Source organism: Bos indicus, chromosome 17, assembly GCF_029378745.1.
Source record: "Bos indicus isolate NIAB-ARS_2022 breed Sahiwal x Tharparkar chromosome 17, NIAB-ARS_B.indTharparkar_mat_pri_1.0, whole genome shotgun sequence".
In the NCBI taxonomy this organism is placed as follows: domain Eukaryota; kingdom Metazoa; phylum Chordata; class Mammalia; order Artiodactyla; family Bovidae; genus Bos; species Bos indicus.
In genome coordinates, this window is record NC_091776.1 from 35,274,371 (window position 1) to 35,290,934 (window position 16,564).

The window sequence follows — 16,564 nt, forward strand, 5'->3', positions numbered from 1 at the left end:
CCTAACTCAATGCTTGACACGTGGGAAGTGTTCAATAAGTATTTGTGGACTGAAAAAACAAATGAATAACTGAAGAAATGAACTTTTTAGATAATAAAAGCTAGGTTCCTCCCAGTCCATGCAGTAATTATTTTTAGATTAGGTTTTCTGATTTCACTGGTCTCTTTTTCCTTTTTTCCTTTACCTTCCTTTATGTCTTGGTTCCTATCTTCTTCCTCTACTTGTGATGATCTTCACTTTTATTTTAGCTGTTTTACAGTAAGTTGCCTTGTAGAGTTTTGAAAAGTAGAGTGAATGTAAAATAAACAGTATTTTAAAATAATTAACTGTAAGTACTAATTATTTTAAATTATAAGCTATGTTTTTAAGTATTAAGCTACATTGTACTCAGTTTTTTAAAAAATCATACCATAATAAAACCTAAAATCTCACTGAGATTAGAGAATTGGCCTTATAATTCTTTATCTGCTTTATAGCATTTAGCAGATTACACTTACCATTTCATATGCTTAACTTTCAATTGATTTTATTTTAATATACTTGCTATTTAAATGCTTTAAATATCACTAAAATTTGTTCAGAAAAGGTATGGATTATTATCAAGAGAATAATCAAATATTTTTATAGTCATTTGATGAGATATTATAACATCATTTAAAAAGATATTTAAAAAATGTTTACTTGCCTGCGAAAATAGTAATAATATACAGTTGGATGAAAAAAGCAGAATACAAAATCATGTACATGGTTATCATCCCAATTTTGTAAGGGGCATGAACACATAAATTGAGAGAGAAAGTAATGGGAGATTGGAAAGAATGCATCACATTGTTATGGGTGACAATCACTAGACATATGGGACTACAGATAATTTTTGTTTTCTTTGTACTTTTTATGTTTTTCAAAATCTCTACAATGAACACACAGTAGTTTCTAATCAGGAGAAAAAACACGTCACTTTAAAAACAAAAGTTCTGGACTCTACTGCTGGATATATGGGATTCAGAGGTGCATTTGTGTGAGAAGATCTGGGTTGGGCTATTTCCAGAGATAGCAAAATAAATGATTTTCAAGATTTCCTTTCCCCTTTGCAGCATCTTTAAGACTCATTCCTGAGATAATCTATTCAGGGAATCAGGAATCTGTTTTAAAATCAAGGACACCTGATTTTATCTCTTTTACGAGACAGTACTGAGAGACTGTCAGGACACTGATAGCTGTTGAAGGATCCAGAAAACAGGGCCGCTTGTGAGTAGCAAACAGATATATGCTCAGCACTGGATTGAGATAAACAACCTTATAAGAATTTTGAACAATCCATGCCTATTTTAAACTTACATCTCTTGGCCAAAACCTGAGGTTTGCAGAAGGGCACAGGGAGTCCTGGATATGCGTAAAAGGCTGTCTGTCACCACTCAGCTTCTTTGGCTCTGGACATTTCCTTCCACATAATCCTCATTGTCTTGGAAGCTGTCTCTATTCATAAGAGTTGTGTGAGGATCTCTGATGTTGACTTTCTATTTGCATATCACTTCTCTCTATGAATGTCCAGTTTCCACAAAAAATGAAAATACGTACCATTTTCTCTCAAGTTCCAATGGTGAGAAACCTTTAGCCAGTTCCCTAAACTCAGAAATCTAGAATAAATTTCTACTTCTCTGCCTTAGAACAGAACCACAGTGTGTACATGTGGTGGTAGCAAGCAGAGATGGAATTCCATGACAAGATTACAAAGCATGATCAGAAGGAAAGTCCTAGTGGTGGACAGTGATGCTCCATTCTGACAAAGAAGAGAATAAGAACTGAAGGCAACTAAAGACAATTACCTCTTATTTGCTGCCTTGGTTCCAAGTAGCTCTGGCATTCCAGGGGGCTTGGTTATTTATGAGTCATCAGAAGGGTTTCAATCTTTCCTCTGTTCAGAGTAGGGCTAGGAGGTGAGGCATGGGAAGTAGGCCTTCCAGTCTTGCCCTATTCTGCATCCATCTCCAAGATGCTGTGGGAACAAAGCAGGACTTAATGAAGGCCAAAATGAAGTCCCCTTTGCTATAGTACCTTTCCCCTCTACTGCAGCTTCTTCACATACACTGTCCAGTGAGATATAGAGATAACAAGAGAGAAGAGTTGAAGCAAAGAAGAGAAGAGTTCCTGAGTTTCAGGCAAGGAGGCAAAGTCCTCTCTGCTGTCTGTCAATTTGCCAATCCTAAGAATAAAGACCACCTTGAGAGGTAGAGGTGGAAAGTGAAGCTCAAGGAATCCCTTATTCCTCACATGTACACTGGGAGGAGTTATAAGAACAAAACATGCAGGGTACTTGTGGGGTAACAAGAAACAAGGTCCACTATAGTTTCCTGCAGCATTAACTGTGATTCAGTTTCCCAGTCAATTGGACTCCTATAACGGGAACTCTGAAGTTGAGCTAAAAACTGTAAGGTAGCAGGGGGCCATGGATAGCATACATTCTCCCAAGTCCAGGAGAGCCACCACAGGTAGACTGCCTGAAGTGTTCTGACAGGATAGGGCAGCTGGACTGGGCATTTTTAGATCCTTATAACTATCACCAGTTTTTAACTCATTTCTAGCTTTTGGAAGAAAGTAAATCTGTACTAAACTGTATATGCTGACATACTTTATTCAGTGGTCAGGGTGCAGCAGACATTGTGGTTGGCTTAGCCAGACCCCTTTTCCACATTCACCTACCAATTAGGAGTGGTCATGGGTCATTAGTTTTGGCTGATAAAATGTAAGTAAGATCACATTTGCCTCTTCCTGCTTAAAATATAAACTCGATATCTGGAATGCAGTAACCGTTTTGTCATCATGAGGTCATAGAAATATATAAAAAAGGCTGATAATCAGACATTGACCTTGACATTGTCAAGCTACTGTGCCAGCACACTCAAGGACATATGGCCAGACTTATACGACACAAATAATACCCTGTTTGTTTAAGCCACTACATTGGGGTTATGCTACTTTCAACCTTGAAGCTTTCCTAAAACATGCAGGGAGTCTAGCTAGCTTTACTTATTAAAGTGATGGTTGTTGACAGCAACTTAAGCCAGAAGAGAGATAATACAAAGCTTTGTTAACTTTTCCGCCAGTAACTACTCAAACATGCAATAGAGTCTTCACTCTAAGATCTCAGGTGTAGAAGAGCACAGGGAGAAACTTGGCTAGCACTGAGAGAAGAGGTATTTGGAAATCAGGACCTTCATTTGCTTATGAATACACATTGGAAAATGTTTGGCTATAGAGGATATTGAAGCTAATGCTCCGTCATCCATTTTATCTCAGGTCAGTGAAAGCCAATCACAGTAAGACTACTGTCCTTGGAATGGATTAATTGGGGGGTGGGCAGGCCTAAGACAATTTAGAACAAGGACTGACTTGAGTTTCTGGAAAAAGGAACTAGTTTCACTCTTCTGCTGCATAGAAATAAGGAAGTATATTATTCTAGTTGCTATTGGCAGCTATATTATGTTCATGAGAGGAACTAGTCTCAGCAAGAAGCCAACACTGTCACAGCATAGAATATGGATCCTTGATGACCTAAGGGGCTAAATCAGTTGGCTCTGGAGTCTACCACATTTTTAGACTTCCTAATAAATGAAATAAATGTCCTTGGTATTCAGACCAATTCAAAGTAGAGCTTTTGTTACTTAAAGCTGGAGGTATCCTATCTAATATAGAATTTGGTACATGGCACTAAAGTGCTGCAAGTCTCAGACTCTAAAATGTGATGTGGAAGTTAAGTAGAGAACATGGGACAGATGGCAATGGGCACTCTGTTATTGTTCACTGAGAGGTTTGACAATCTTGCTTGGAAAAAAGTTGGTAAAACTCTTTCACCTTGAGGGCAGACATACGCCTACTAAAGTTAGAGTATCCAGGAAAATGACAGGAAAACTTAGGAATATTAGAATGGATCAGCTGCTTCTTGCTGCTTTAGTAAAACTCTAGCAGAAAGAAAGAAGTAGGGACTAAAAGTGGCCCATCTAAAGGCAGAGAAAGAAGAATATAAGAGAGACCTTTTCTGTCCATGGTTTACAATCTAGGTTTGTTGAGAGTCCAGTGATTTCGAGCTTCATAGGTTAAAAACAGACAAATCAGAACACCACCAAAGATTTTTCCTTCAGGAAGGAGGGAGAGGAGTGGAGTATGCACATTCACAGAAAAAGTTTGAGAATCTCCCAGGAACTCTAGGCAGAATGATTGATGAAGATTTTTCCTTATTGAAGCTAACCAGGAAAGACTGGGAAAGGTGGCTGTTTTCTTCAATTGTGCAGACACCAATACAAAGCGACAAGGAACACAAAGATTCAGGAAATATGACAAAATCAGAGGAACAAAATATATCTCCAGCAACCAACCTTAAAGAAATGGAGATCTATGTATTAATAATTCAAAATCATCTTTAAAAAGAATACAGATATACAAATAAATAATTCCTAGAAACAATATATGAAAAAATGAGAATATCAACAATGGTAAAAAATGAACAAACAACAACAACAACAAACCATAAAAAAGAACCAAACAGAAATTCTGGAGCTCAAGAATTTGATAATTACACTGAAAAAATTCAATAGAGAGCTTCAATATCAGACTTGATCAGGCAGAAGAATCAGTGAACTTGAAGACAAGTCATTTGAAATTGTTCACACACAAAAAAACAAAAAAAAAAGATAACGGAAAAGAGTGAAGAAAGCCTAAAGGACTTATAGGACATTATCAAATAAATCAATGTGCACATTATAGAGTATAAGAAGGAGAAGAGAAACAAAAAGGCACAAAAATTGTATTTATGGACTTCCCTGGCAGTCCAGTGATTAAGACTACATGCTTCCAATGTAGAGGGTTCAGGTTCAATGCCTGGTCAGGAAACTAAGATCCCACATGCTGTGTAGTGTGGTCAAAAAGTTTTTTTTTTTTTTTTAAAGGCTTATTTAAAGAAACAATGAAGAAACTTACCTTAACATAATAAAGACCATATAAGAAAGGTCTTCCCTGGTGGTTCAGAAGGTAAAGAATCTGCCTATGATGTGTGAGACCCAGGTTCGATCCCTGGATTGGGAAGATCCCCTGGAGAAGGAAATGGCTACCCACTCCAGTATTCTTGCCTGGAAAATCCCATGGAAAGAGAAACCTGGCAGGCTACAATCCATGGGCTCACAAAGAGTCGGACACAACTGAGCAATTAACAGCATATAAGGTAAGCCCATAGTTAATATCACATTCAACAGTAAAAAACCAAAATCTACTCTGAAATCACTAACAAGGATGCCCACTTTTGCCACTTCTATACAACACAGTACTAAAAGTTCTAGCCAGAGCAATTAGTCAAGAAAAAAATCATCTAAATGGGAAATGAAGAAGTAAAATTATCTTTTTTGCAGATGAAATAATATGTCACTATTTAGAGTCACCTAAACACTCTGTATGGATGTGAGAGTTGGACTGTGAAGAAGGCTGAGTGCTGAAGAATTGATGCTTTTGAACTGTGGTGTTGGAGAAGACTCTTGAGAGTCCCTTGGACTGCAAGGAGATCCAACCAGTCCATTCTGAAGGAGATCAGCCCTGGGATTTCTTTGGAGGGAATGATGCTAAAGCTGAAACTCCAGTACTTTGGCCACCTCATGCGAAGAGTTGACTCATTGGAAAAGACTCTGATGCTGGGATGGATTGGGGGCAGGAGGAGTAGGGGATGACAGAGGATGAGATGGCTGGATGGCATCACTGACTTGATGGACGTGAGTCTGAGTGAACTCTGGGAGTTGGTGATGGACAGGGAGGCCTGGCGTGCTGTGATTCATGGGGTTGCAAGGAGTCAGACATGACTGAGTAACTGAACTGAACTGAACTGAAACACTCTACAAAATAACTGTTAGAACTAATGAATTCATGAAATTTGCAGGATACAAAATCAGCCTACAAAAATCAGTTCCATTTCTATACACTATTAGTGAGCTATTTGAAAGAGAAAGTAAGAAAACAATCCCATTAACAACAGCATTGAAAAGAACAAAATACTTGGAGATACACTACAGAGATGAAAGACTTGCAAACTGAAAACTGGCAAAATAAATAGAACACTGGTAAAATAAAGACAAATAAATGAAAAGGCATACTATTTTCATGGACTAGAAGACTTAATATTATTTAATGTTCATACTACTCAAAATGATACTATAGATTCAATGTTATCCCCATCAAAATCCCACTGGCATTTTTATGTAAACAGAAAAAAAAAATCTTAAAATTCATTTGAAACCATAAAAGTCCCTGAATAGTCAAAGCAATCTTGAGAAAGAAGAACAAAGCTGGAGCCCTCACACTTCCTGACTTCAAAATATATTATATAGCTACAGTAATTAAAACAGTATGATATTGGTATAAAGATAGACATATAAACCAATGGAACAGAACAGAGAGCTCAGAAATAAACCCATGCAAACACAATCAATTATTTTTCAGCAAAGTTAAAAGGTGCCAATAATATACAATGGAGAAGAATAATCTCATCAACAAATTATGTACAGAAAACTGAACATTCACATACAAAAGAATGAAACTGGACCTTTATCTTAAACCATATGCAAAAAACAACTCAATATGGATTAAAGACTTAAATGTAAGACCTGAAACTGTAAAACTCCTAGAAGAAAACTTGGAGAGAAAGCTTCTTGACGTGACAACAATAAGCACAGGTAACAAAAGCAAAAATTGACAAGTGAGACTACGCCAAAACTAAAAAGCTTTTTCAGAGAAAAGAACAATCAGCAGAATGAAAGGCAACCTATAGCATTAGAGAAAATACCTTTAAACCATCTCTCTGATAAGAGGTTAGTATCCAAAACATGTAAGGAACTCCTATAATTCAATAGTAAAACAAAATAAATAACCCAATTAAAACGCAAGCAAAAAAACTTGAATAGACATTTCTTCAGAGAAGACCATACAGATGGCCAACATATATGTAAAAAGAATCTCAAATCACTATTAGAGAACTGCAAATTAAAATCACAATTAGATATCACCTCATACCTGTTAGGATTGTTGTTTAAAAAGAAATCAACAAAAGATAATAAATGTTGGTAAGAATGTGTATAAATTGAAACCCCTGTGCACTATTGATGGAAAAAAATGGTGTATTTGCTATAGAAAACAGTATGGTGGTTCCTCAAAAAATTGAAAATAAACTATCATATCATCCAGTAGTTCCATTTCTGGGTACATGCGAAAGAACTGAAATTAGGATCTTGGAAAAATATCTGCATTCTCATGTTCACTGCAGCATTATTTAGAATAACTGAGATACAAAAAGAAACCTAAATATCCATCAACAAATGTATAGATAAATAAAATGTGGTATATATACACAGGGGAGTATTATATAGCCTTAAAAAGAAGGAAAACCTGCCATATGCAATAGCATTGATGAATCTGGAGGATTAAGTGAAATAACCTAGTTACAGAGGGATAAATACTGTATTATTCCACTTATATGAGGCATCTGAAATAGTTAAACTCACAGGAACAGTAGAATGGTTGTTGCCAGGGGCTGGAGCGAGGGGGAAATGGGGAGCTGCTCAGTGGGTATAAAGTTTAATTTGTGCAAGATAGTTAAGTTCTAGAGATTTGTTGTGCAACACAGTGCCTACTGTTAACAATAATAAATTGTGTGCTTAAAATTTTGTTAACAGGGTAGTCAAATGTTATTACCACCAAAAGAAGGGTATGTTTGTTACCTTGATTGTAATGATTGTTTCATAAGTATGCCTATATCTAAACTCATCAAATTGTATACACTAAATACATCCATTTTCTTTTGTATAGCAATTATGCCTCAATAAAGCTATAAAAAATAAGTTAGTAATGCCTAGCACTTGTATTATTTGAAATTAGGTTCAGATATGGTTGAACTATTTCTTTAACATAGTCAACTATAAACTGTAAAACAAATTTTCCAGTTTAATTAAGGGTCTGGTCATAATACCCCTAGTTATGAAAGGTTTCTGCAGACGGAATTAAAAAATGATAGCTATTTCTATGATTGTTAACTCATGAAATATCTAAATATCTCTTATATGACATGGATTTGTGGTTTTATTTTTGTTTTTCCATCTTAGATCTGACAAAATTGGGATAGTCGCTTTTTCTTAGAACATGAATCGTTCTGAGGATGAACACGTCAGTAAGGAGAATTGCATTTACTCCTAAGTCTACTAATGCCAAGTCCTCCCCAACCGCCACCCCACCTCCCCAGGCCTTCCGGTTTCTTATCTGGAGAAATAAAAGAAGTATAATTTAGATAATTTAAATTGAATAGTAAATTTTGATAAAGGAAGAGTTTAAACAGTTTCCACTGACTTAATGTAACACATTTAATGTTTTACCTATTCTGTGTAGTTACTGACTTGTTTACAACTTGGCTAGAAATTTTAAGCCCAATATACATGGCCAAACTACTGAAATCCAGTAGAATGGTTAGGGGATGGATATTTGAGGGAATGTAAAAGATTTTAGATTTTCTTGCTAAAATGCTATAAAGACTGCAGATATTTATGAGTGAAAGCAGATTATAAAAGACGGGTTTGCCTCTGTTTTGATGAAATGGAGACAACATTTCAATATGGAAACACACTATTACAAAAAAGTGGGAAAGTAGTAAGTGAGATTTCTCTCTGAAGCTAATCACTCTTGTGTGTGACTAAATACTTTAGTTCATGTAACTTGAGCAATTTGAAAACAGGTATCTCTTGGCAATCTTACTTAATACAATCTTCAATTAATAAACATTATTTTCCTTTATCCATGAATTCAGTCTTATCTACTCTGGAATTAGTGTTTCAGGAAATTAAAAATATTTTCAATATTATTTAAATTGTAAACTTCATAAATTGAAAAAAGAACGCGTGTATGGGACTCCCCTGTTGGTCCAGTGGTTAAGATTTTGCACTTCCGCTGCAGGTGGTGTGGGTTCCCTCTCTGGTTGGGAAACTAAATCTCACAAGCTGCATGGTGTAATGGGAAAAATAAATAAAAAGAAAGAAAGAAAGAAAAAGCATGAAAAAATAAGCCCAAGAAGAAAGCTCACAACTGAGATGACTATTTGAGAAATTTTCTTTAGACTATTATCTGCTCAGCAGGGCAGAAACAAGTCTCTCACTCAATTATCTAAGACCACAGTTCTTTCAGTTCTTTTTGGCCAGAAAATTAGCAAGATGTAGATTAACATAAAGTACAAAGTTAGGGAATAAACTCCATATCATACTAATTGGTTATGGTAATTGTGAAACAAAAACTTTATCTACCTGAGTATAAACACATCACATTTTTCTCAAAACATGTGGCATAATTGCAATGAAAAAACCATAAAAGCATGCAATTTTAACCAGAAAGAGTAGAATCAGGATGGCGGAGTTCCATGGAAAGTCCAACTTTTCATCATTTCAGACAACACATAAACATCAAAAGAAAAACATGGGACATGCACTTGACTCCACATATTGTAAATCAAAAAAGGAGAATCTTTGCTTTTGTATTTAATACTCTCAAAACTCTCTTCAGAGGACACCTTCTTCTGCTCCCTTAGAATTCAGGCACTCATTTGAGATGTAGTAACTCTTTCCATCCAGAATATTACACAGTATCTACTGAGAGTTGCTGTTGTTGTGTTTTTTTGGCCTTTATGAGAAAAATAATAATTTCCTTGTTTATCCATGATAAAATATTTCTGTGTCAGCACTTTAGTAATCCACATTTTCTCTCTACTCCAACTTTTCCTAACAGACTTTAAACACCCAAGCTTATTCCATATTATAGCATAGCATTGCTTCATTTTAAATCTCTCAATAACAAATAGCACATGGTAAATTTACAAGCCTGATAGTGTACCTCATGCTCACAAATCGGCAAAACAATGCAGACTTTTATTTAAATAATCAAGGCATTTCCCAAGGAAATTATATTTTGTCTTCCTAAGCTATGTTCAGTCTCCCTATAGAGTGTTTCTGCAAAAGTGTTTGATATGCGATAAAGTCTTTTCTGTTTTATTTGTTTAGCTCTCCAAATTTTCCTCCATACTACTACTAGAGGAATCTTTATAAAATGCAAATATAAAATCTATCAATATCTTTCCAATATATGCAGAAAAATTCCTACTTTCTCAGAATGGCTTACTATACATATTTATTGAGTGACAACTATGTGTCGGACACTGTTATAGGCCTTAGCGGGTAGTAACAGGCAAAACAAACAAAAATCCCTGCCTTCACAGAGTGTATATTACAGTGGAAAAACACAGACACTTAATGATTAAGTAATAAAATAATGTGATGTACTATAAAGTGATAATAAACTATAGAAGGGGGGAAAGCAGGGAAGGGAGATAGTTTCTGGAGATCAATGTTAATAAGATGACCAGAGGTCTCTCGGAGAGGAAGACATATGAGAAAAGAATTGAAGAAGGTGAGGGAATTCAAGAGGATATTGGGGTAGAGAACATTTCAAGCAGAAGGAAGGGCAACTGCAGTGGCTCTGAAGTTGTCACAGGCCATTTTGTTCAGGGAATAGTAAGGAGAACAATGTAACTGTAGGCAGGAGAGAAGAGTGGAAGATGATATTACTGAGGTCAGATTAGGGGGGTCTTGTAAACCAATTAATAAATTTGGCATTTATAATACTTTCCCTAGAAGGTTCTGGTCACGATGATGTAATCTGATTCAGATTTTAGAAGGACCACTTTGTCTCTTGTGTAAAAAGAGGCTTGTGGTGGGGCAAAAATCAAAAGAAGGGACATCTGTTTGAATTACTGAAATACTTAAACAAAAGATGATAGTGAGTGGTTGAGAGAGCTGTGATTGTAAGTGGTGGACCAAGGATGAATTGTGAGGATAGAACCAACAGGATTTTTGACAGACTGAATATGGAGTACAAGAGAAAGAGAACAAAGATGACTGCACAGTTTTTTGTTATTTTGAGCAGTCATACTATGTGGAACCATTAGCATGTGGGAGGGAAAACCATGGAATCATCTTTCCTGCAACCATTGCCACATTTCTATAGTATTTGTTGGTACAGTAATTAATCTTAAAATACATTTTTCAAGCATTCAAATATAATACTGTGTTGGATGATGCCATTTTCAAATACCACTCAAAGAGAAAGCATTACCACTTCTATGATGTTTGGGACTTGATTAGATTATAATTGAATGCCATGTGGCATCTTTATGTAACAATAAAGACAATTAAAAATTTAACCCAGTTCATTTTTCTTAATTATAATAATAAAGGTTTTAAAAATATTGTTAAACATGCAATTCTTAGAGACAAATGTAGCTTCACTTGATACTATTTCAGTTTAGCCACAAACCAAAAGCATACCATGTATGTTTAACCACAATTGTAAAGCTGGCAAAACAAAACAAAACAAAATTAACAGCTTTGAGACACTTTACATACCATAAATATACATTTCAGTGGCTTTTAGTATATTCACAAAGTAGTACAGACATCACCACTATCTAATTTTGGAACATTTTCACCACCTTAAAGAAGAAATATCATACCCCTTAGCAGTCACTCCCTATTCTACCTTTTTCCAGTCTCTAGAAATAACTAATCTACTTTCTGACATGATGGATTTGCTTTTTCTGGACATTTCATTTAAATGGAATCATACAACATATGGCTTTTTGTGACCAGTTGCTTGAAATTAGGATTAACATTTTCAAGTTTCATCATGTTGTATAATGTATCAATACTTCAATATTTATCACCAAATAATGTTCCATTGTATGGGCATACCACTTCTTATTTATCCATTCACCAGATGATCGGCATTTAGGCTGTTTTCACCTTTTGGCTATTTTGATTAATGCTGCTATGAACGTTTGTATACAAGTTTTTATGTAGATATATTTTTCTTGAGTATATACCTAGTAGAATTGTTGGGTCATAAGGTACTCTAGGAGAAAGCAGAAAAGGAAAGCTAGCTAAAGGCAAAGAAGAAAAGGAAAGATATACCCATCTGAATGCAGAGTTCCAAAGAACAGCAAGGAGAGATAAGAAAGCCTTCCTAAGTGAACTCTACAAAGAAACAGAGGAAAACAATAGAATGGGAACGACTAGAGATCTCTTCAAGAAAATTAAGAGACACAAAGGGAAAATTTCATGCAAAGACAGGCACAATAAAGGATAGAAATGGTACAGACCTAACATAAGAAGAAGATTTTAAGAAGAGGTGGCAAGAATACACAGAGGAACTATACAAAAAAGATCTTCATGACCCAGATAACCATGATGGTTTGATTATTCACCTAGAACCAAGCATCCTGGAATGTAAAGTCAAGTGGGTCTTAGGAAGCATCACTATGAACAAAGCTAGTGGAGGTAATGGAATACCAGTTGAGCTATTTCTATCCTAAAAGATGATGCTGTGAAAGTGTTGCACTCAATATGCCAGCAAATTTAAAAAACTCAGCAGTGGCCACAGGACTGGAAAAGGTCAGTTTTCATTCCAATGCCAAAGAAAGGCAATGCCAAAGAATGTTCAAACTACTGCACAATTGTACTCATCTCACATGCTAGCAAAGTAATGCTCAAAATTCTCCAAGCTAGGCTTCAACAGTTCATGAACTGTGAACTTCCAGATGTTCAAGCTGCATTCACTAAAGGCAGAGGAACTAGAGATCAAATTGCCAACATCTGCTGGATCATTGAAAAAGCAAGAGAATTCCAGAAAATCATCTACTTCTACTTTTTGTGGTTGGTTGGTTGTGGTGGTTTAGTTGTTAAGTCATGTCCGACCCTTGTGACCCCATGGTCTGTAGCCTGCCAGGCTCCTCTGTACATGAGATTCTCCAGGTAAGAATACTGGAGTGGGTTTCCATTTCCTTCTCCATCTGCTTTATTGACTATGCCAAAGCCTTTGACTGTGTGGATCACAATAAACTGTGGAAAATTTGGAAACAGATGGGAATACCAGATCACCTTACCTGCCCCTTGAGAAATCTGTATGCAGGTCAAGAAGTAACAGAACAGGACATGGAACAACAGACTGGTTCAAAATTGGGAAAAGAGTACATCAAGACTGTGTATCATCACCCTGCTTACTTAAATTACATGCAGAATACATCAGGCAAAATGCCTGGGCTGGATGAAGCACAAGCTGGAATCAAGATTGCCAGGAGAAATATCAATAACCTCAGATATGCAGAAGACACCACCCTAATGGCAGAAAGTGAAGAAGAACTAAAGAGCCTCTTGATCAAAGTGAAAGAGGAGAGTGAAAAAGTTGGCTTAAAGCTCAACATTCAGAAACTAAGATCATGGCATGTGGTCCCATCACTTCATGGCAAATAGATGGGGAAACAGTGGAAACAGTGACAGACTTTATTTTTCTGGGCTCCAAAATCACTGCAGACGGTTGACTGCAGCCATGAAATCAAAAGACACTTGCTTCTTGGAAGAAAAGTTATGACCAACCTAGACAGCATATTAAAAAGCAGAGTCATTACTTTGCTGACAAAGGTCTGTCTAGTCAAAGCTATAGTTTTTCCAGTAGTTATGTATGGATGTGAGAGTTGGACCATAAAAAAGCTGAGTGCTAAAGAACTGATGCTTTTGAACTATGGTATTGGAGAAGACTCTTGAGAGTCCCTTGGACTGCAAGGAGATCCAACCAGTCCATCCTAAAGGAAATCAATCCTGAATATTCTTTGGAAGGACTAATGCTGAAGCTGAAATGTCAATACTTTGGCCACCTGATGAGAAGAACTGACTCATTGGAAAAAACCTTGATGTTGGGAAAGATTGAAAGCAGGAGGAGAAGGGGGTGACAGAGGATAAGATGGTTGGATGGCATCATGGACTCGATGGACATGAGTCTGAGCAAGCTCTGGGAGTTGGTGATGGGCAGGCATGCTGCAGTCCATGAGGTCACAAAAAGTCAGACACAATTGAGTGACTGAACTTAACTGAAGGTACTCTAGGTTTAATCTTTTGAGGAACTGTCCAACTGTTTTTCAAATCACCTGGACCATTATTTCACATTTTCACTAGCAACGCATCATTGTTTCAATTTCTTCATATCCTTGCAAACACATTATAGAGTCTTTATTTCAGTTATACCAACTGGTATGCAGAGGAATCTCATTATGATTTTTGTTTGCTTTTCCCCAAGGATTAATGATATTGCGCATCTTTTTATGTGGCATGTATACATCTTGTTTTGGAGAAATATCAAATTATTTGGCCACTTTAAGTCTGGGTTATTTGCCCTTTGCAAGAGTTGCAAGAGTTCTTTATACATTCTAGATATAAACACTTTATATGGATATATGATTTGCAAATATTTTCTCCCATTCTGTTGATCATCTTTTCACTTTCTTTATGGTGTCCTTTGAAGCACAAATGTTTTAAATTTTGGTGAGGTATATTTTATTATTTTTGTTAATTTTGCTTTTAGAGACATAGCTAAGAAATCATTATCTAATTCAAAGAATATTTTATTCAATTAGTTTCATAATTTTAGGTCTAAAATTTAGTTTCATGTCTATTTTGAGTTAATGTTTGTATATGGTATGAAGTAAAAGTGCAACTTCATTTTTTCAAATATAGATATTCAGTTGTCCCAGCACCAGCTGTTGAAAAGATTATTCTTTCTCCATTGAATTATCTTAGCATCCCTGTCAAAAATCAATTGACTAAAATTAAAAGTACATTTCTGAATTCTCAATTCTAGTCCATTGATCTCGTCTATTTTTATACCAGTTCAGTTCAGTCACTCAGTCGTGTCCAACTCTTTGCGACCCCATGAATCGCAGCACACCAGGCCTCCCTGTCCATCACCAACTCCTAGAATTCACTCAAACTCATGTCCATTGAGTTGGTGATGCCATCCAGCCATCCCATCCTCTTTTGTCCCCTTCTCCTCCTGCCCCCAATCCCTCCCAGCATCAGGGTCTTTTCCAATGAGTCAACTCTTCGCATGAGGTGGACAAAGTATTGGAGTTTCAGCTTCAGCATCAGTCCTTCCAAAGAACACCCAGGACTGGTCTCCTTTAGGATGGACTGGTTGGATCTCCTTGCAGTTCAAGGGCCTCTCAAGAGTCTTCTCCAACACCACAGTTCAAAAGCATCAATTCTTCGGTGCTCAGCTTTCTTCACAGTCCAACTCTCACATCCATACATGACCAGTAGAAGCCAGCAAATTTGACAGCAATTCACCAGCTACCCATCTCCAAGCATTTACTGTCTCCATGCATTTACCTACTAAAATATAAAATTCTGTAGCCTAGGGATGGCAACTTATTTTTGTACCTCATAACCCATAATGATGTTTAATCACGTACCTTGAATATTTTGCAGTCAAAATAACCAAATAGGATTGTTTAAGAAAGAACAAAGCCTAATGAACTCATATAGTACTGGGACATACAATCAGATATAATAATCAGACATATAATCATATATAACTCATATAGTTAGGGACATATAATCAGAAACCCAAAATAAAAGTATCCTAAGCAGATATGTTTACTTTGCTCTCACAAAAAGCAATTCAGGAACTTGGCAGAGTTGATTTGGTAGTTTCATAAAAGTATTGGTATCTTAGCTCTCAGCTCTTACATTCCTACAGTGTGGTACCCTGTCTTTATGTCTGAGAATCACTAGAACTCGGTTATCATATCTGCAAGGCCACACCTCATTGCAAACAAAAACCAGGGAATGTGATTTTTACCAGGGAGCAGTACTGTATCCAGTTAAAGCTCAGAACCTCACTCTCAAAGCAAGAGGGAAGAACAGATATTAGTAGGAAATTAGCATTCTCTACAACAGAAATAACAGGGTAACCTTTAAAAACGCCTTTGTATCTGAAGAAAATAAGGTATTCAGGAGGTTCCAAAGTAATCCAGTGTCTCATAGCTGCTCCTGAGACAGTAAAAGTGCAACTTCATTTTTTCAAATATAGATAGGGCTGGATTGAGATGAGCCTGCAATAGATTGTTTGTTCTTTCTCCTTTCAGGCCTTGAGACCCTCATGTGTTCCTACCCTCACTACTGTCATGTGGCACTTGAATTTATATTCCCTAGGAAACAGTACCATATAATTCAAACTTAAATCATCCCTAATGCTTAATCAAATTCTTATTGTTCCATTTCCCCCCAACCTACGTTAATGTAGAGAACAATGAATTAATATTTTGAAATCTAAGGGATACTAGGATTTCATTTTATTTATTCTTCTAAGTGGTAAATGAGCATATCAATAGAACTTTCAGTGATACTATAACCACATAAAAATATTCCTAATAGCTGAAATTTTAACCACCACAGCCAACATAGAATGCTGGAGCAAAGAGTGTAATTATCTTGGATTATATAGTCTACCTACAATGTGATGTATAATAAAATTACTGTCTTTTGGATATTCAACACAGAAAACATGTTAACTTTTGCCTCACCCAAAGAATACTTTTTTGTACTTTTATGCTGCCTTTTATCATTTTATAGGTAGTTCTACATCAAATGATTTCTCACTTATAGAAGTCAAA

At 36.2% G+C, this 16,564-nt stretch overlaps 1 long non-coding RNA gene across 1 annotated transcript in view; it reads right to left on the minus strand.

Moving 5' to 3' along the window:
* Nucleotides 1-16,564, minus strand: part of LOC139176708 (uncharacterized) — a 195,732-nt gene that overhangs the window by 134,569 nt on the left and 44,599 nt on the right. Inside the window, exon 2 of the long non-coding RNA XR_011561120.1 lies at nt 1,827-1,996. This is a non-coding gene — a long non-coding RNA (uncharacterized lncRNA). The remainder of the gene's footprint in view (nt 1-1,826; nt 1,997-16,564) is intronic.